This window comes from Schistocerca gregaria, chromosome 5, assembly GCF_023897955.1.
Source record: "Schistocerca gregaria isolate iqSchGreg1 chromosome 5, iqSchGreg1.2, whole genome shotgun sequence".
NCBI lineage: Eukaryota > Metazoa > Arthropoda > Insecta > Orthoptera > Acrididae > Schistocerca > Schistocerca gregaria.
Window position 1 is genome coordinate 31,935,535 of NC_064924.1, and position 19,855 is coordinate 31,955,389.

Genomic DNA, 19,855 nt, shown 5'->3' on the forward strand with positions numbered 1-19,855 from the left:
CATGCCCCCGTGAAGTGGGCAGTGGATGATGTTCACATGTTGATGAGTCTAAGGCTGCCTTTTAGAGGGAACTGTGTTGGTATTGTAGTGGAACTTTAAAAGGGCCCCTGCTGAAACAAAGTATCCGAAAACCGATTGGAGTGGACGACCAACGGGGAATGGCGTCGGGAAGATCTGAAAAACTTGTAGCTGTTTAGGGGCCACAAACTTGTTGACGTAGAACTTACTTTGTAGTTGGTTTAGGACACGGTGGACTTGACAGCTAACACTGTGCCATAAGGACTGAAAATCAGGCATTAAGCCAATACCACGATGAAGTATGTGGAGCTCATAAAGTCGACTCCAAACTGACGAAGTGTCGTACTGATGTGGATTGAATCCGGCACCACAACCTGGAGTCCTCGTATGATATGTATCATCGTCGATATGCGAACGTTAAGAATGCTACCCGAAAGTGTCCGTACTGCTGGATCCAGTGGATGGCGTCATTGTGTTTCTGTGTGGGGTGGATGAGAATTTGGAGATAATTAAGTAAGCCCTGCAGTGATAGGTACGATCGTGCTAGGTGAGTTTCTGTAGGCGAGTTGTAAGACTGACAATGAGGGTCTCAAGTTCCCACTGTTCCCCTAGGGCTCACACTACTGTTTTGCGAAACACCATGCGCTCATTTGCTTTCAACGACAGGCTTTAGAATAACTCTTTCACAATGGTCCACATACATCCCTCGACTCCTGGAACCGGGTTGTGATCGCGGACAGTACGCTTACCCAGTCGCCCCATTACCAACGGTCTTTCACAACATATCTTCACAACGTCTTTCTTGACCCTCTCCCCAATAGTTGGGGCGTCCCCCGTCTCCCCATTTGATGACACATCCATGATCATCTTCTACTGTGCACCAGCACGTACAGGTCAATGGATAGATATAATAAGAACGAATGAAAAAAAAAAGATCCTTCTTTCGTGGTTACTAGAATTTGTTATCAAATGGTTCAAATGTCTCTGAGCACTATGGGACTTAACTTCTGAGGTCATCAGTCCCCTAGAACTTAGACCTACTTAAACCTAACTAACCTAAGGACATCATACACACCCATGCCCGAGGCAGGATTCGAACCAGCGACTGTAGGGCCGGCCGGCCGCCAGAATTTATCATCCTTCACTCCTATAGCCCTTCAGGATTGGAGCTCAAACCATTATCTCTTTTAGTTGTCTTAGTCTACTTTCCTTAGACGAGGGGGAGGGGGGGAGTAGGAGAAATTTTAGGTACGGCTAGGATGGCAATGCTTGCAAAGGGGTCAGTTTATTTTTATCTGGTAGGTTCACAAGTGAGGGTGCCCCTGGGTTTGGCACTGCTTTTTTCTTTTGTTTTGCTACGTACCCTTCATGCACCAATTAAGAAAATTGAAGAAAAGTATCAGTAATCGCTGGATCTTTGGATTCTGTCCCGCTAACCTATTTTTTATTTGTATTTATTTCAGCGTTAGACATATTACACTCCTGGAAATTGAAATAAGAACACCGTGAATTCATTGTCCCAGGAAGGGGCGTAGAGATGCTGGATGTAGTCCTGTGGAACGGCTTGCCATGCCATTTCCACCTGGCGCCTCAGTTGGACCAGCGTTCGTGCTGGACGTGCAGATCGCGTGAGACGACGCTTCATCCAGTCCCAAACATGCCCAATGGGGGACAGATCCGGAGATCTTGCTGGCCAGGGTAGTTGACTTACACCTTCTAGAGCACGTTGGGTGGCACGGGATACATGCGGACGTGCATTGCCCTGTTGGAACAGCAAGTTCCCTTGCCGGTCTAGGAATGGTAGAACGATGGGTTCGATGACGGTTTGGATGTACCGTGCACTATTCAGTGTCCCCTCGACGATCACCAGAGGTGTACGGCCAGTGTAGGAGATCGCTTCCCACACCATGATGCCGAGTGTTGCCCCTGTGTGCCTCGGTCGTATGCAGTCCTGATTGTGGCGCTTACCTGCACGGCGCCAAACACGCATACGACCATCATTGGCACCAAGGCAGAAGCAACTCTCATCGCTGAAGACGACACGTCTCCATTCGTCCCTCCATTCACGCCTGTCGCGACACCACTGGAGGCGGGCTGCACGATGTTGGGGCGTGAGCGGAAGACGGCCTAACGGTGTGCGGGACCGTAGCCCAGCTTCATGGAGACGGTTGCGAATGGTCCTCGCCGATACCCCAGGAGCAACAGTGTCCCTAATTTGCTGGGAAGTGGCGGTGCGGTCCCCTACGGCACTGCGTAGGATCCTACGGTCTTGGCGTGCATCTGTGCGTCGCTGCGGTCCGGTCCCAGGTCGACGGGCACGTGCACCTTCCGCCGACCACTGGCGACAACATCGATGTACTGTGGAGACCTCACGCCCCACGTGTTGAGCAATTCGGCGGTACGTCCACCCGGCCTCCCGCAAGCCCACTATACGCCCTCGCTCAAAGTCCGTCAACTGCACATACGGTTCACGTCCACGCTGTCGCGGCATGCTACCAGTGTTAAATACTGCGATGGAGCTCCGTATGCCACGGCAAACTGGCTGACACTGACGACGGCGGTGCACAAATGCTGCGCAGCTAGCGCCATTCGACGGCCAACACCGCGGTTCCTGGTGTGTCCGCTGTGCCGTGCGTGTGATGATTGCTTGTACATCCCTCTCGCAGCGTCCGGAGCAAGTATGGTGAGTCTGACACACCGGTGTCAATGTGTTCTTTTTTCCATTTCCAGGAGTGTATTTCATACTATTACATTTGAAAGCTAATACGATCTAACAAAAATGAAAAAAAAAATCAGATGACGCAAAACCGCCGGGAGCAGATAAGCAGACTCGCCGATATTCCAGTCGCGTTCGCGACAAAACCTATTTTTTCAGTAACTTACACTTTAAGAATGCGAAATCCTGTATATTAATTACTGTCACCTTATTTGAACATTAAGATCATCATCATCATCATCATCATCATCATCATCATTTAAGACTGAATATTCCTTTCAGCATTCAGTCTGGAGCATAGCCCCCTTATAAAATTCCTCCATGATCCCCTATTCAGTGCTAACATTGGTGCCTCTTCTGATGTTAACCTATTACTTCAAAATCATTCTTAACCGAATCCAGGTACCTTCTCCTTGGTCTGCCCCGACTCCTCCTACCCTCTACTGCTGACCCCATGAGTCTCTTGGGTAACCTTGCTTCTCCCATGCGTGTAACATGACCCCACCATCTAAGCCTGTTCATCCTGACTGCTACATCTATAGAGTTCATTTCCAGTTTATCTCTGATTTCCTCATTGTGGACACCCTCCTGCCATTGTTCCCATCTACTAGTACCTGCTATCATCCTAGCTACTTTCATATCCGTAACCTCAACCTTGTTGATAAGGTAACCTGAATCCACCCAGCTTTCGCTCCCATACAATAAAGTTGGTCGAAAGATTGAACGGCGCAGAGATAACGAAGTCTTGGTACTGACTTGCTTCTTGCAGAAGAGAGTAGACTGTAGCTGAGCGCTCACTGCATTAGCTTTGCTACACCTCGCTTCCAGTTCTTTCACTATGTTGCCATCCTGTGAGAATATGCATTAAGATATAACATGAAATTAGTAAAAAACAGTGTCGATCACACAGTTATTTATTAGAAATATGACTTTTTTCGGCCTCTAGTAGTAGGCCATCTTCAGATAATTAACTGTAAAGATAAAAATTAAAGGAGATCAGCTACTTAGGCAAGTCAGAAAACATTAATTGGTACATTATTGTAACATATTTTTTAAAATGCTTTCTGGCTTTCCTGTGTAGATCAGCAATTTTGATTTTTATCTTTGCAGTACATTATCTGACGATGGTGTACTACCAGAGGCAGAAACCGCTCACTGTGTGATGAAGACTTGTTTGTACTAATTTTACTACTAATTTTACTTTAGTGGCCGATCACTGTTCCCAATAATGTTATCTAAAACCCTAACATGAACTTCCTACAGTCGTAAACGACCACTTTGTTTTGTCTATGACACAAATAAAGGCAATACAAAATGATAATGGACACAGTAACACCGTCTGTATCCAGCGAGGTACAAAAAACACAATAGGTGTACTACACTAGATTGCACATTATGATACGCACCGTAATTCCATTCTGTACTTTTGACGTCCATGCTTGTTTATACAGATCCGGTACGTACACGTATGAGCAGCGTTCACTTTAGAGAATATGTTCGAAGCGACCACCTTGCACTTGCAAACACTTCACCAGTCTCTGGATCATATTTCGCTGGACCCTAAGCAAGGCACCTCTGCGATATATTAAGTCGCCTACATTCATGGCTGGTGTACTATAAACTTTCTCCAAACGTCCCTAAAAATAAAAATCTAGTGAATTAAGGTGCAGGGAACGAGGAGGCCAGAACGTTGGACCTCCATGACAAATTCATTTCGCTTCATTTAAATAGTTAGTGGCGGTGCACTTTCAGGCAGAAACTGTACCGTTTACCAAACGCCAAGTGGAACGTTTTCTAATGTATTAGGCAAAGTATTGCAAAGAACTGTCCGATACAAAGGCGCATTCAACTTTTCCGGCGATAGGTAAGGGAGCAAAGGCACTTTTACAGCGATTCCAGCCCACAGGTTTAGCGCAAAGTGTGCCTGAAAGCTCCGTATTTGGGTGACGTGTTTGTTGTGACGCCACCAATAACGGCTGTTGTGGAGGATGAAAAGACCTAAACGAGCGAAGTTAATTTGTCAGTCCATATCACTTTATTTATAAAATGTTCACAATCTTCCACTTGGTGCAAAAGCCATTCATAGTAGGCCTAGTGTACACATCTAATGCGGAGTTCCAACCTCTCGTGTTAACTTGTAATGACATGGGTGCAATCATTCATCGTGCAACATTTCAGCAAGCTGTTGTTGTTGTTGTGGTCTTCAGTCCTGAGACTGGTTTGATGCAGCTCTCCATGCTATTCTATCCTGTGCAAGCTTCTTCGTCTCCCACTACCTACTGCAACCTACATCATTCTGAATCTGCTTAGTGTATTCATCTCTTGGTCTCCCTCTATGACTTTTACCCTCCACACTGTCCTCCCAACCTAAATTGGTGATCCCTTGATGCCTCAGAACACGTCCTACCAACCGATCCCTTTTTCTGGTGAAGTTGTGGCACAAACTTCTCTTCTCCCCAATCCTATTCAATAATTCCTTATTAGTTATGTGATCTACCTATCTAATCTTCAGCATTCCTCTGTAGCACCACATTTCGTAAGCTTCTATTATCTTCTTGCCCAAACTATTTATCGTCCATGTTTCACTTCCATACATGGCTACACTCCATACAAATACTTGCAGAAATAACTTCCTGACACTTAAATCTATACTCGATGTTAACAAATTTCTCTTCTTCAGAAACGCTTTCCTTACCATTGTCTACATTTTATATCCTCTCTACTTCGACCATCATCAGTTATTTTGCTCCCCAAATAGCAAAATTCCTTTACTACTTTAAGTGTCTCATTTCCTAATCTAATTCCCTCAGCATCACCCGACTTAATTCGACTACATTCCATTATCCTCGTTTTGATTTTGTTGATGTTCATCTTATATCCTCCTTTCAAGACACTGTCCATTCATTCAACTACTCTTCCAAGTCCTTTGCTGTCTCTCACAGAATTACGATGCCAGCGGTGAACCTCAAAGTTTTTATTTCTTCTCCATGGATTTTAATACCTACTCCGAATTTTTCTTTTGTTTCCTTTACTGCTTGCTCAATATACAGATTGAATAACATCGGGGAGAGGCTACAACCCTGTCTCACTCCTTTCCCAACCACTGCTTCCCTTTCAATTCCCTCGACTCTTATGACTGCCATCTGGTTTCTGTACAAATTATGTATAGCTTTTCGCTCCCTGTATTTTACCCCTGCCACCTTTAGAATTTGAAAGAGAGTATTCCAGTCAACATTGTCAAAAGCTTTCTCTAAGTCTACAAATGCTAGAAACTTAGGTTTGCCCTTCCTTAGTCTAGCCTCACGTGTTCCAACATCTCTACAGAATCCATACTGATCTTCCCCGAGGTCGGCTTCTACTAGTTTTTTCATTCGTCTGTAAAGAATTCGCGTTAGTATTTTTCAGCTGTGACTTATTAAACTGATAGTTCGATAATTTTCACATCTGTCAACACCTACTTTCTTTGGGATTGGAATTACTATATTCTTCTTGAAGTCTGAGGGTATTTCACCTGTCTCGTACATTTTGCTCACCAGATGGAAGAGTTTTGTCAGGACGGGCCCTCTCAAGGCCGTCAGTAGTTCTAATGGAATGTTGTCTACTCCCGGAGCCTTGTTTCGACTCAGGTCTTTCAGTGCTCTGTCAAATTCTTCACGCAGTATCGTATCTCCCATTTCATCTTCATCTACATCCTCTTCCATTTCCATAACATTGTCCTCAAGTACATCGCCCTTGTATAGACCCTCTAAATACTCCTTCCACGTTTCTGTTTTCGCTTCTTTGCTTAGAACTGGGTTTCCATCTGAGCTCTTAATGTTCATACAAGTGATTCTCTTATCTCCAAAGGTATCTTTAATTTTCCTGTAGGCAGTATCTATTTTACCCTTAGTGAGATAAGCCTCTACATCTTTACATTTGTCCTCTAGCCATCTCTGCTTAGCCATTTTGCACTTCCTGTCGATCTCATTTTTGAGACGTCTGTATTCCTTTTTGCCTGCTTCATTTACTGCATTTTTATATTTTCTCCTTTCATCAATTAAATTCAGTATTTCTTCTGTTACTCAAGGATTTCTACTAGCCCTCGTTTTTTTTACCTACTTGATCCTCTGCTACCTTCACTACTACATCCCTCAAAGCTACCCATTCTTCTTCCACTGTATTTCATTCCCCCATTCCTGTCAATTGTTCCCTTATTCAAGCAGTATTTGAGATATTTGGAACTGCCTCACAACACACGGGTACTGAATCGAGGCGGCTGGTGAACGGTTTCAAGAATCTCATCCTCCGTGGAGCACATCTGCTTCTTGGTCGACCTCTGTCCTTCACTTGTGGACGAAGGTTACCGGATGCATCTACATCTGCATCTACATGGATACTCCATTTAAGTGCCTGGCGGAGGGTTCATCAAACCACCTCCACAATTCTCTATTATTCCAATCTCGTATAGCGCGCGGGAAGAATAAACACCTCTGATTTCCCTTATTTCATCAAGGTGATCGTTCCTACTTATGTAAGTCGATGTCAACAAAATATTTTGCATTCGGAGGAGAAAGTTGGTGATTGGAATTTTGTGAGAAGATTCCGACGCAAGGGAAATCGCCTTTCTTTTAGTGATGTCCATCCCAAATCCTGTATAATTTCTGTGACACTCTCTCTCATATTTCGCGATATTACAAAACGTGGTGCCTTTTTTTGAACTTTTTCGATGTACTCGGTCAGTCCTATCTGGTAAGGATCCCACATCAAGCAACAGTATTATAAAGTGGACGAACAAGCGTAGTGTAGGCAGTCTCCTTAGTAGGGCTGTTACATTTTCTAAGTGTCCTACCAATAAAACGGAGTCTTTGGTTGGCCTTCCCCACAACATTTTCTGTGTGTTCCTTCCAATTTAAATTGTTCGTAATTGTAATACCTAGGTATTTAGTTGAATTTACGGTTTTTAGATTAGACTGATTTATCGTGTAACCGAAGTTTAACATGTTCCTTTTAGCACTCATGTGGATGGCCTCACACTTTTATTTATTTAAGGTCAACTGCCACTTTTCGACCCCATTCCAATATTTCTTCTAAATCGTTTTGTAGTTTGTTTTGATTTTCTGATTACTTTATTAGTCATCTGCAAACAACCAAAGACGGCTGCTCAGATTGTCTCCCAAATCGTTTATATAGATAAGGAACAGCAAAGGGCCTATAACACTACCTTGGGGAACGCCACAAATCACTTTTGTTTTACTCGATGACTTTCCGTCAGTTACAACGAACTGTGACCTCTCTGGCAGGAAATCACAGATCCAGTCACATAACGCAAACGATATTCCATAAGCAGTCAATTTCACTACAAGCCGCTTGTGTGGTACAGTGTCAAAAACCTTCTAGAAATCCAGAAATAGAGAATCGATCTGAAACCCCTTGTCAATAGCACTCAGCACTTCATGTGAATAAAGAGCTAGTTGTCTTTCACAGGAATGATGTTTTGTAAACCCATGTTGACTGTGTGTCAATAGACCGTTTTCTTCGAGGTAATTCATTACGTTAGAACGTAATATACACTCCTGGAAATGGAAAAAAGAACACATTGACACCGTTGTGTCAGACCCACCATACTTGCTCCGGACACTGCGAGAGGGCTGTACAAGCAATGATCACACGCACGGCACAGCGGACACACCAGGAAACGCGGTGTTGGCCGTCGAATGGCGCTAGCTGCGCAGCATTTGTGCACCGCCGTCGTCAGTGTCAGCCAGTTTGCCGTGGCATACGGAGCTCCATCGCAGTATTTAACACTGGTAGCATGCCGCGACAGCGTGGACGTGGACCGTATGTGCAGTTGACGGACTTTGAGCGAGGGCGTATAGTGGGCATGCGGGAGGCCGGGTGGACGTACCGCCGAATTGCTCAACACGTGGGGCGTGAGGTCTCCACAGTACATCGATGTTGTCGCCAGTGGTCGGCGGAATGTGCACGTGCCCGTCGACCTGGGACCGGACGGCAGCGAATCACGAATGCACGCCAAGACCGTAGTATCCTACGCAGTGCCGTAGGGGACCGCACCACCACTTCCCAGCAAATTAGGGACACTTGCTCCTGGGGTATCGGCGAGGACCATTCGCAACCGTCTCCATGAAGCTGGGCTACGGTCCCGCACACCGTTAGGCCGTCTTCCGCTCACGCCCCAACATCGTGCAGCCCGCCTCCAGTGGTGTCGCGACAGGCGTGAATGGATGGACGAATGGAGACGTGTCGTCTTCAGCGATGAGAGTCGCTTCTGCCTTGGTGCCAATGATGGTCGTATGCGTGTTTGGCGCCGTGCAGGTGAGCGCCACAATCACGACTGCATACGACCGAGGCACACAGAGCCAACACCCGGCATCATAGTGTGGGGAGCGATCTCCTACACTGGCCGTACACCTCCGGTGATCGTCGAGGGGACACTGAATGGTGCACGGTACATCCAAACCGTCATCGAACCCATCGTTCTACCATTCCTAGACCGGCATGGGAACTTGCTGTTCCAACAGGACAATGCACATCCGCATGTATCCCGTGCCACCCAACGTGCTCTAGAATGTGTAAGTCAACTACCCTGGCGAGCAAGATCTCCGGATATGTCCCCCATTGAGCATGTTTAGGACTGGATGAAGCGTCGTCTCACGCCGTCTGCACGTCCAGCACGAACGCTTGTCCATCTGAGGCGCCAGGTGGAAATGGCATGGCAAGCCGTTCCACAGGACTATATCCAGCATCTCTACGATCGTCTCCATGGGAGAATAGCAGCCTGAATTGCTGGGAAAGGTGGATATACACTGTACTAGTGCCGACATTGTGCATGCTCTGTTGCCTGTGTCTATGTGCCTGTGGTTCTGTCAGTGTGATCATGTGATGTTTCTGATCCCAGGAATGTGTCAATAAAGTTTCCCCTTCCTGGGACAATGAATTCACGGTTTTCTTATTTCAATTTCCAGGAGTGTATGTTCTAAAATCCTGCTGCATATCGACGTTAACGATAAGGGCCTGTAATTTAGTGGATTACTCCTACTACCTTTCTTGAATATTGGTGTGACCTGTGCAACTTTCCAGTCTTTGGGTACGAATCTTTCGTCGAGCGAGCGCTTCTAAATGATTGTTAAGTATGGGGCTAATGCATCAGCATACTCCGAAAGGAACCTAATTCGTATATAGTCTGGACCAGAAGACATGCTTTTATTAAGTGATTTGAGTTGCTTCACTACTCCGTGGATATTTGCTTCTACGTTACCCATGTTGGCAGGTGTTCTAGATTCGAATTCTGGAATATTTACTTAGTGTTCTTTTGTGAAGGCATATCGGAAGACTGTGTTTAGTAACTCTGCTTTGGCAGCACTGTATTCGATAGTATCTCCATTGCTATCGCGCAGAGAAGGCATTGATTGTTTCTTGCCGCTAACATACTTCACATACGACCAGAATCTCTTTGGATTTTTTGACAGGTTTCGAGACAAAGTTTCCTTGTGGAAACTCTTATATGCATCTCTCATTGAAATTCGAGCTAAATTTCGAGCTTCTGTAAAAGACCGCCAATCTTGGGGATTTTATGTCTGCTTAAATTTGGCATGATTGTTTCGATGTTTCTGCAACAGTGTTGTAACCCGTTTTGTGTACCAAAGAGGATCAGCCCCGTCGTTTGTTAGTTTATTTATTATAAATCTTTCAATTGCTGCCGATACTATTTCTTTGAATTTAAGCCGCATCTGGGCTAAACTTGTATTATTAATCTGGAATGAGTGGAGATTGCCTCTTAGGAAAGCGTCAAGTGAATTTTTATCTGCTTTTTTTGAGTAGGTATATTTTTCGCTTATTTTTCGAGGATTTGGGGATTACAATATTCAATCTTGCTACGACAGCCCTGTGTTCACTAATCCCTGAATCGGTTTTGATACTCATTATTAACTCAGGATTATTTGTTGCTAAAATGTCACGTGAGTTTTCACAACCGTATACTATTCGCCTGGGTTCATGAATTAATTGCTCGAGATAATTTTTAGAGAATGCGTTTAGCACAATTTCGGATGATATTCTATGCGTACCTCCGGAATTAAACATGTATTTTCGCCAACATATCGAGGATAAATTAGAGTCACCACCAACTATTATCGTATGGTTCGAGTACTGTTTGAAGTCTAACTCAAGTTTTCTTTGCACCTTTCAGCAACTGTGTCATCTGAATTGGGATTCCGGTTGCCAACAATGACCTCTGTCCATACTAATTCACAGGAAGTATCTACTTCAATTTCGTGACAAGTTAAACTACTTCTGACAGCAACAAACACGCCTCCGCCAACCGTGTTTAGGCTATCCTTTCGGAACACCGTTAGGTTCTTCGCAAAAATTTCGGCTGAGCTTATATATGGCTTTAGCCAGCTTTCAGTGCCTATAACGATTTGAGCATCAGTGCTTTCTATTAGCGCTTGACGCTCTAGTACTTTCCCCACACAGCTACGACAATTTACAATTGTTATTCCAATGGTTCCTGTATCTACGTTTTTCCTGTGTTCGGCCGGCACCCTTTGAGACTGAACCCCTTCTTGTGTTTTCCCGAGACCTGCTAACCTAAAAAGCGCCCAGTCCATACAGCCCCTGCTACCCATGTAGCCGCCTCCTGCGTATAGTGGACACCTGGCATATTCAGCGGAACCTGAAACTCAACTACCCTTTGGCGCAAGTCGAGGATTCTGCAGCCTACAGGGTCGCAGAACCGTCTGAGCCTGTGATTTAGGCCCTCCACTCGGCTCTGCACCAGAGGTCCTCAATATGTCCTGTCGACTATGCTGCAAATCGTCAGCTGTGCTTTCATCTTGCAAGCAAGACAAGCAGCCTTTACCACTTCTGCTAGCCGCTCAAAACCAGAGAGAATCTCTTCTGATCCAAAGTGACACACATCATTGGTACCGACGTGAGCAACCACCTGTAGTCGGCTCCACCCTGTGCTCTTCATTGCATCTGGGAGGACTCTTTCCATATCTGGAATGACTCCACCCGGTATGCAGACTGAGTACACATAGGATTTTTTACCCTTCTTGTCAGCCAAGTCCCTAAGGGGGCCCATAACGCGCCTAACGTTGGAGCTCCCAACAACCAATAATCCCACCCCCTGCGATTGCCCGGATCTTGCAGGCTGCGTGGTTTCCTCTGAAACAGGACAGGCGACAGCATCTGACTCAGCGACAGTGTCAACCACAGACAGCACCTGGAACCTGTTTGTCAGACAAACTGGGGAGGCCTTATGCGCGGGCGCCTGGGAAGTCTTCCACCACCTGCTTCGCTCCGGGGCGACCTCGCATTCGACCACAGGTGAGGGGTCGGCCTCAGTGCGAGCAATAACTGGGTTGGCCACCGGTGAAGACCGATCGGAGGACTCTGACGTGCTGGACGTCCGTTGGATCCCCACGGCCGGCCCACAACAATGGTGCCCACCTACTGCAGCTTCAAGCTGTGTAACCGAAGCAATCATAGCCTGAAACTGAGAGCGAAGTGTCACCAACTCCTCGGCTCACGTCGGGACACAACAATCGCAGTCCCTGTCCGTACTAAAGACAGTCGGAAACTAGAATTTGCAGATAAACAGGCTGTCAACACGTTCTGCTGTAGAACCTGCCGAAAACGCACGAACTGTGTCTAGTAATACGCAGATATTCAAAAATCTAACTACCGAAGCACTCACGTGAAACTAAATAATTTGACCCCGATTTGGAACTTGTAACATGTCACAAAATCGGTTTATTTTCTGACGCTAACTAAAACGCGAGAACTGTGGCTATTGTATGTTAAATTTACACGCAGAAACTGAATAAACTAAACTATTAAAGCACACAGACGATATAATAAAATTCGCTCCTGGTTAGGAACTCGTAAATGTCAAATGGGGTTACTTATCTATTGCTGCGTCTGTCGCTGTCGGCTACTGCTGCCTGACTGACTGATAAACATTCGGATTCCCGATCGTCTTGCTCTGGGAGACGAAACACTATTTTATATTGGTGGCGCCTCTGAAGGCGTGCAGCATACGCACGAGCAGCAGCTGCAGCAGCTTGGTTATCGGATCCAGCCAGCACCAAAAGCATATCGACGTATTTACCGTTCGTATACCCGAGTGGGACTGGACAGGACCACGCTTGTCGGCCGCCGTAGCGACTTCGTACTTGAATGCTAGATCAATGATCTGATCCAGAGTAGGATCGTCGAGTGTGAGTTCGTCGCGCCGGAAAGCCGCGTCAGAGTCAGCCTGGATGAGCTGGTCGCGGACCACCTCGTCAGAGTAGGATTCTTTGGAGTTGATGTCACATTTCCGGCTGAGACATCGCAGTTCCGCTGCCCACTGGCGATATGATTGGCCCGTCTTATTACACTGGTAGAATTCGACATGGGCAGCCAACACGTGGAACCGTCGTCGGTAGTAACCTGAGGGAACCTCACAAATCTGGAAGAAAATCAAAGAATCCGTAAATCGAGGTTAAGGTTTCGAGAAGATAAAGTGCACTTTGGACTGGTTCCAGGACGAAAAGTAGGAACGACAAGCAGCCTCCTAGACAACCTGGTGGATTTTAAAATGCTGCTGGAGTCGCTGCTCGTATGTTTCCCAGTCTTCAGCATCCTCCTTGAAAGTGGGAAACGGCAGGGCAGGGGGACCGGGAGGTTTTGCAAGAGTTCCGTAAATAAACGTTCCTGTGTAACCTGAGATTTCTTGCGAAACTGTTGAAAAACCTTGTAGAATGTGGTGCACACTGTGGACCAGGTGCTGGAGCACAACTTCCGCCATGAGGAAGACACACGCACTCACCAACTCGTTGACGCCACTTGTGTTGCGGCTGACAATTCTCAATTTTTCACAAACACAACTTTTATTGATGTAAGTTCACAAGGTTGATGACTGAACAACAAACGAAAGGTAACAATAACGATGCCAGTAAAACTCTATTAATTGAGGCAAACGAAAGTTATAATTATCCACATAGGTTCGTGGTAATAGACACATACACTAGTAACAGTCGCAGTACACGAGATCGGCATTCGGCGAGAACTGAGCGTTGTGGAAGGTTCTAGCCTCTAACTGGCTGTCTCCAGCCAATCAGGTTTCCGCGTAGCAGGCCGTGGCTCGAGCTCCCCCTGCACGGAGTGGTGCTCAGAATGTCTGTTTCCATTATCTTGTATGTAAATAGACTGTGCTTACCGTGGTGCTTACCTTGGACATAGACAACCTCGTCCCCTGTGGCGGCCCTTATAACAATTATCTGTATATAACAATTATAAACTAGGCTTTGCTCATAATCCCAATTAGAATTCTTGTTTAAATGAATTAAATTTTACTGCTCGTGTCAGCAATGATTTGTCAAAAGTGAGCACTGATCCACACCCTATGTACAGAATACTTAGATTCTTATATTATCATCCACAACATTTTCGTGAATTTTATTAGAGCAACCGTGCCCTATCAACTAACCTTGATAATGTTATAATTAAATGTTTCTCTGAGACATTTCAATCTCTTCATTATCTACGATAATGATCGAAGAAGAAGAAATGAATTAAAATTTGTGCCATGGCCGTATTATCTCCTGTGGTACAGTACTTTCCCATTATGTCCCACTGGGGTGCTATTCCAGTGTCGTAGTGCCCTGGCAGTAGTGACAATTTAAGGCAAAATAAGCGGAAGATGAATTGAAGTTTGTCTTAGGGACGGCACACAGCTTGGGTAGTTCGTGCAGCAATGTTCGCGGTTGTTCCGTGGTGGTGTAATGGTTAGAATTTCTGTCTAGCAAATAACTAGGCCTATGTTAGAGTCGCAGCCGAGCCACAAATTTTAATTCATTGCTTCTGCTTCGACCAGTATAACCTTGATAAGTTAGTCTATAAGTCTTAACCTATTAGTATCGTGACTGCGGATCGTGCGTTCTGCTGCTTTTGCGTGGGAAGTTATGGTATCTCTTCCCTGTTTGTACATTTAAAAGAGGAACACATTCGTGTGTGACACTGGCTTAAACATACGCTTCATTCTCGCACTGGAGCCCTGTCATTGGGCACGACTCTCGGAGAGAGATCTTGGAATTTGAGTGATTCGTTTCCCAGACTGGCATCGATGTGACATTTTGATGAGTGCAAATTTCGATCAAGCAGTAGCGCCTTCCACCTTTTGGGAAGCTCGTTTAAAAAGAGACGGAGACATTAACGCGAGTATAGGTTGACGTATCTTGTTAGCAGGATAGCTGGCCGCTTATTTCGATCCCTTCCATGTCTGCTCCGCTGTGTTCACTTTGCTGGTCTTTGGCTTGAGTCATTGAGCCATGTGCAGCTCGTGTTCCCGCCCTCATGTATTTTACACCCTGTTTTAACGTACTTCCACCTCACTACGTTAATTTAAATTACTACTGTCACTGAGCTGCTGCTTTGCCTAACCGTGAGCGGCGTTTGCAGTGCCTATCGATGTATCCCCTCTCGTAGTATCTTTGCTCGACTGCTATTACTTCCCGGTCGTTGTCTGTCGAAAGGAGGTCGGGTCTGCCAGTCAGCTGGAACGTGTCTGGAGCGCAGTCCGGACCTCTCAGTCGGGGAGTTGCAATGCGGCACTGGTGCAGTCGGGTCGGAGCAGCAGTGAGGTCTGCGTCGACATGGCTCGCCCGACCATTGCCGCCATGCATCACTTGAGTCGGGCCACGGTCTTGGTGGATCGTCGGTTGGTCGTCCTACCGGATGACATGTTTTGGCTCGCCGATCGTTATTGAGTCGGCTGTGTGTGTGCATCGACTCCCGATTTGGCTTCGTGCATGCTTAGTTACTGTCGGGTATCGTTCAGGTCTCCGTGCAAGTGTTTTTCGGGTTGTGTGAGTAGTTGCCGTTATTTCCACTGACGACTATTTTAGATGTTGTCGGCATTCTGAGAGGAATCGGTAGGTTGGTGCCGATCAGGAAGGATATCTCCGTGCGGCGCAGTCGTTGGGGAGGTTTCCCTGTGAGCAACACAGAGTGTTTGTATTGCTGAAATTTAGACTCCGTGCGGTGGAATTGACTAAATTGGTTGACTACAATTCAAGTGCACCAGCGGAATTTTCTGCCTTGTGGCCATTAGTGTTCCGGTTATCTGCCCTGGCCACCAACGTAATTTCAGGCAGCGTCCTTTCCTCGCCAGTCGTCGTTGTCGAACATGTAGTTTTGACAGCTTAATACATATACATATTTGATTGTGGATAGTTACGTCCTCAACATTTTGGAGTTTGAGTTCTCATGTACCGGTTGGTGGCAAGCAAGTCCTTTTGCCGGTCGGTCCGTGGCTGTCCCTTGGTTGGGTTCCGACGGATCTGGGCTAACCACCTGTCTCACCTAAGTGAACGAGGGCAGACCGACCCCCTGGAGGCTTCTTAGTGCCATTGTCTTTACTGTCTTTTTCACCGGTGTTTAATTGCCTGTTTATAAAAAAATCTTCGTTTTACTGTGTTTTATGTAATTCGAAGGCCTTCAGCCGCTTCGAACTTTATTCTTAAAATTAAATTTCAAGCTTAAACGTTGCGGCCTTCTGCCTTTGAAAGGTTATGGTAATTTATTTTAAAATCTTGAAAATTGTATTGTGGGCTTTCAGCCGTTGGTATTGCATCTTGTGTGTTTGTCTATCAACTTTTGCTTGGGGCTTTCAGCCTAACTGTGATATATATATTTTAATTATTTTATTTGTAATGTTTACTGTGTTTCTTCAGCTACTTGATACTCGTAAAAGTTCGGCTATGTGCCGCTTTGGTTATTAAACTACAATTCTGAGTGAAACTGACCGACACTTTATTTGGCCCTTTCGACAATCCTTATCACCTGTTCTGCCCAGCGGGTTTAGCGGGCGTCTCAGTCATCGCTAGAAGTACACACGCAACAACCCGTTCATGATTTGAGCGCAAGACAGTTTCCCTTTTTACTGTTATACGTGTAGCTCAAATCTTCCAACAGTACAGCATGACAAACTCCTTTAAGTGTGTTCACCTGTTACTGAACGTAAGGCTTGTCTTCTAACTAATGCTCAATTCTTTTCTCCGTGTTCACCTCATTCTGTACAAATTCCTTGTTCTCTACGCACACAAACACGTCACCGTAGAGAAGACTTGCGTAAGCTCATTTATTTGGTTCTTTTTTGGTAATATTTTCGAGCTTGTCTGTCTACTTGTCTGTCTACTTTCAGGTAAAGGCGATGAACTGCATCTTCAGTTTTGGTTGAAATGGATCTGAGCACTTTGGGACTTAACATCTGAGGTCATGAATCCCCTAGACTTAGGACTACTTAAACCTAACAAACGTAAGGACATCACATACATCCATGTCCGAGGCAGAATTCGAACCTGCGACCGTAGCAGCAGCGCGATTCCGGACTGAAGCGCCTACAACCGCTCGGCCACATCATCAGTTTTGTTCTGAATTTGCCGCAAGGTACCTGTAATTATCAACAATCCTGGAACTTTCGTTACAGTCTTCCATTTTTATCCTAGTACGTGCTGTTGCTTGATCTATTGCTGATCACTAGCAAGGAGTTAGTTTGCTACTCCACTAACACATGGTTCCTTGTCGGATGATGCTTACTTACACCTGTGTGATCTTTGGTTCGCTCGAAGATTTTGCAGTTCTCTGTTTCTCAATTTCTTAAATCTACATCAAATTTCGGGATGTATTGGAAATATCTCAAAAGGTGATTCCCAAAGTAAGATCGATGGTACATCGTAAGAGTATGCAATTAAACACTACCGTTTGTTAAATCTCAAAGTCACTCACTTTCATGTGCTGCAGTAGCTCTCTCTCTCTCTCTCTCTCTCTCTCTCTCTCTCTCTCTCTCTCTCTCTCTCTCTCTCTCTGAAACGCTGGCTGTCTGAGGCATAGCTGACACCTAAACTGCCCGGTGCTCAAAGCTATGCCGCGTTCTGCTGCTTCTCTTTGCTCCTCCAGCCACTGCGCTGTGAGTACTCTCTCCCTTTTTTTATGTCTGTGTGTTTCAACGTACATTTCTCCTCTGGAGAATGTGCGCACACCCCTTCATACCCTGCTGGGTCGAGTTGCTTTGAGTCAATTCCCTGGCCTGTGATTCATTAGCGCCTGTGCGGACAAAATATAATTTCGAGGAAGTCTAACTTGATTCCTTCAAACTGTGTAAATGGATGTGATACGCACAAGGAATCAGAGACTATGTGGCAATAATCTACACATATATCATGTGTGAAAATTAAAGAACAATGAAACGATATCGTATCCTACACTTTGGTAATAGATTCCCACAGTCCCCAAGATCTAATATACACCGAAAGAAAAAAAATCACAACATCAAAACATAATTAGTGTAGCGTAATGAAATTTATGGAATACATATATAACTGATTAACACTGCAAGATCACAGGATTACATAAGTGCCACACAAACCGTTGAAAATGTGAAATGCTGGTACCATAACGGCCCGGGTAACCATCATAATGTTATAAGCAAGCACGCACATGTGCATGCATTGTGTTATGGTGTTCCACAGGTGCGGGGTGTCGAGTTCTGTGCCTGTTGCACCTGGTCGGTCGACACAGGGGCGGTCGATGCTGGCAGTTGTCGCCTGATGACGTCTCTCTTGTGTTCGACTGGGGACATACCCGGTGGTGGAGCGGGTCAGGGCAACATGTCGGCACTCTGCATAGCATGTTGCATTATAACAGCTTTTTGTGGTCAAGCGCTAGCCTTTTGCTGGAAACACCTCCAGGAATGGCAGCAGAATAATTTGAATCATCAGACTGACGAACAGATTTGCAGTTCGGGTGCATGGAATAACCAAGAAAGTGCTCCTGTTGCCACATGAAATCACACCCTAATTCGTAACTCAGGTGTAGGTTTGGTGGGTCAGCACGCAGACAGGTTAGTTGCAGGTCCTCAACTGGCTTCTTTCTAGCCAGCACATGGCCATCACAGGCATCGAGGCAGAGGCAGCTTTCATCAAAAAACCCAGCACTTCCACCCTGACCTCCAAAGAGCTCTCGCTGGACACGAAGATGGTTTGTGGCCAGATGAATGCTGGCTACAGGGCGTCTGGCTCGGACTTGTCATTGGAGTAACGGGTTATAGCGGTTCATTGCCTCAGCGTGGTGCCAACTTGTGTTCAAATTGCTTTTGCAGATGCAGAATGATGCGCCAGAGCCATACATAGAACACGATGGCCTTCCCTCTCGGCAGTGGCCTGTGGAGTATGGTCTTCTTGCGACCGTACATACTCGTGATTACCGCTGGCTACACTCCTACCAAATCTTACTGCAATGTTATGTATGGATAAAGATCCAGCATCTCTTAACCCTATAACGTAACCTCGTTCAAACTCACTGAGTTGTCGATGATGGTATGTATGTCGCCTTAAAGGCATTCTTGACCAACATCAAAATAGCACGTCCGGTCTCAAAAGTAACTAGTGCTCACGATCCTTACAACGTGTATTCAAAGTAAATCTGATTTGCATCCTCATAGTGGCGCTACTAGTATCACCTTTATGTGACTGGCGCGAAATTGCATAGCCATCATCTAATCATTTTTCAAATGTAGAAAAACGCCTACCTAATGTCGTACAGCTTCTATTTATTGTTCAAAAATGGTTCAAATGGCTCTGAGCACTATGGGACTTAACATCTGTGGTCATCAGTCCCCTAGAACTTACAACTACTTAAACCTAATTAACCTAAGGACATCACACACATCCATGCCCGAGGCGGGATTCTAACCTGCGACCGTAGCGGTCACGCGGTTCCACACTGAAGCGCCTAGAACCGCACGGCCACACCGTCCGGCTCTATTTATGGTTGTGATTTTCTTTACTTGGTGTTTTTGTTCACACATAGGAAATGCCTTTACTGGGAAGAAAAATACATTAATGAACAGCGGAAGAGATAATTACTTCCGTTTTATCCATTTTCTTGATCACGCTTTCAACAAAATGTAAGAACGTTATGAAAGACCCTGATGTATATCACTAGCACTACAGCTGCACTACAGCCCGTCCACCTGCTATTCGGTTAGGAAACATTTTTCATTACGTAAAGCTAGAGGCGAATAGATGTACAGGATTCTTTGTATTTATTAGTGGTGGCGTAACACAGCCCTTCTCC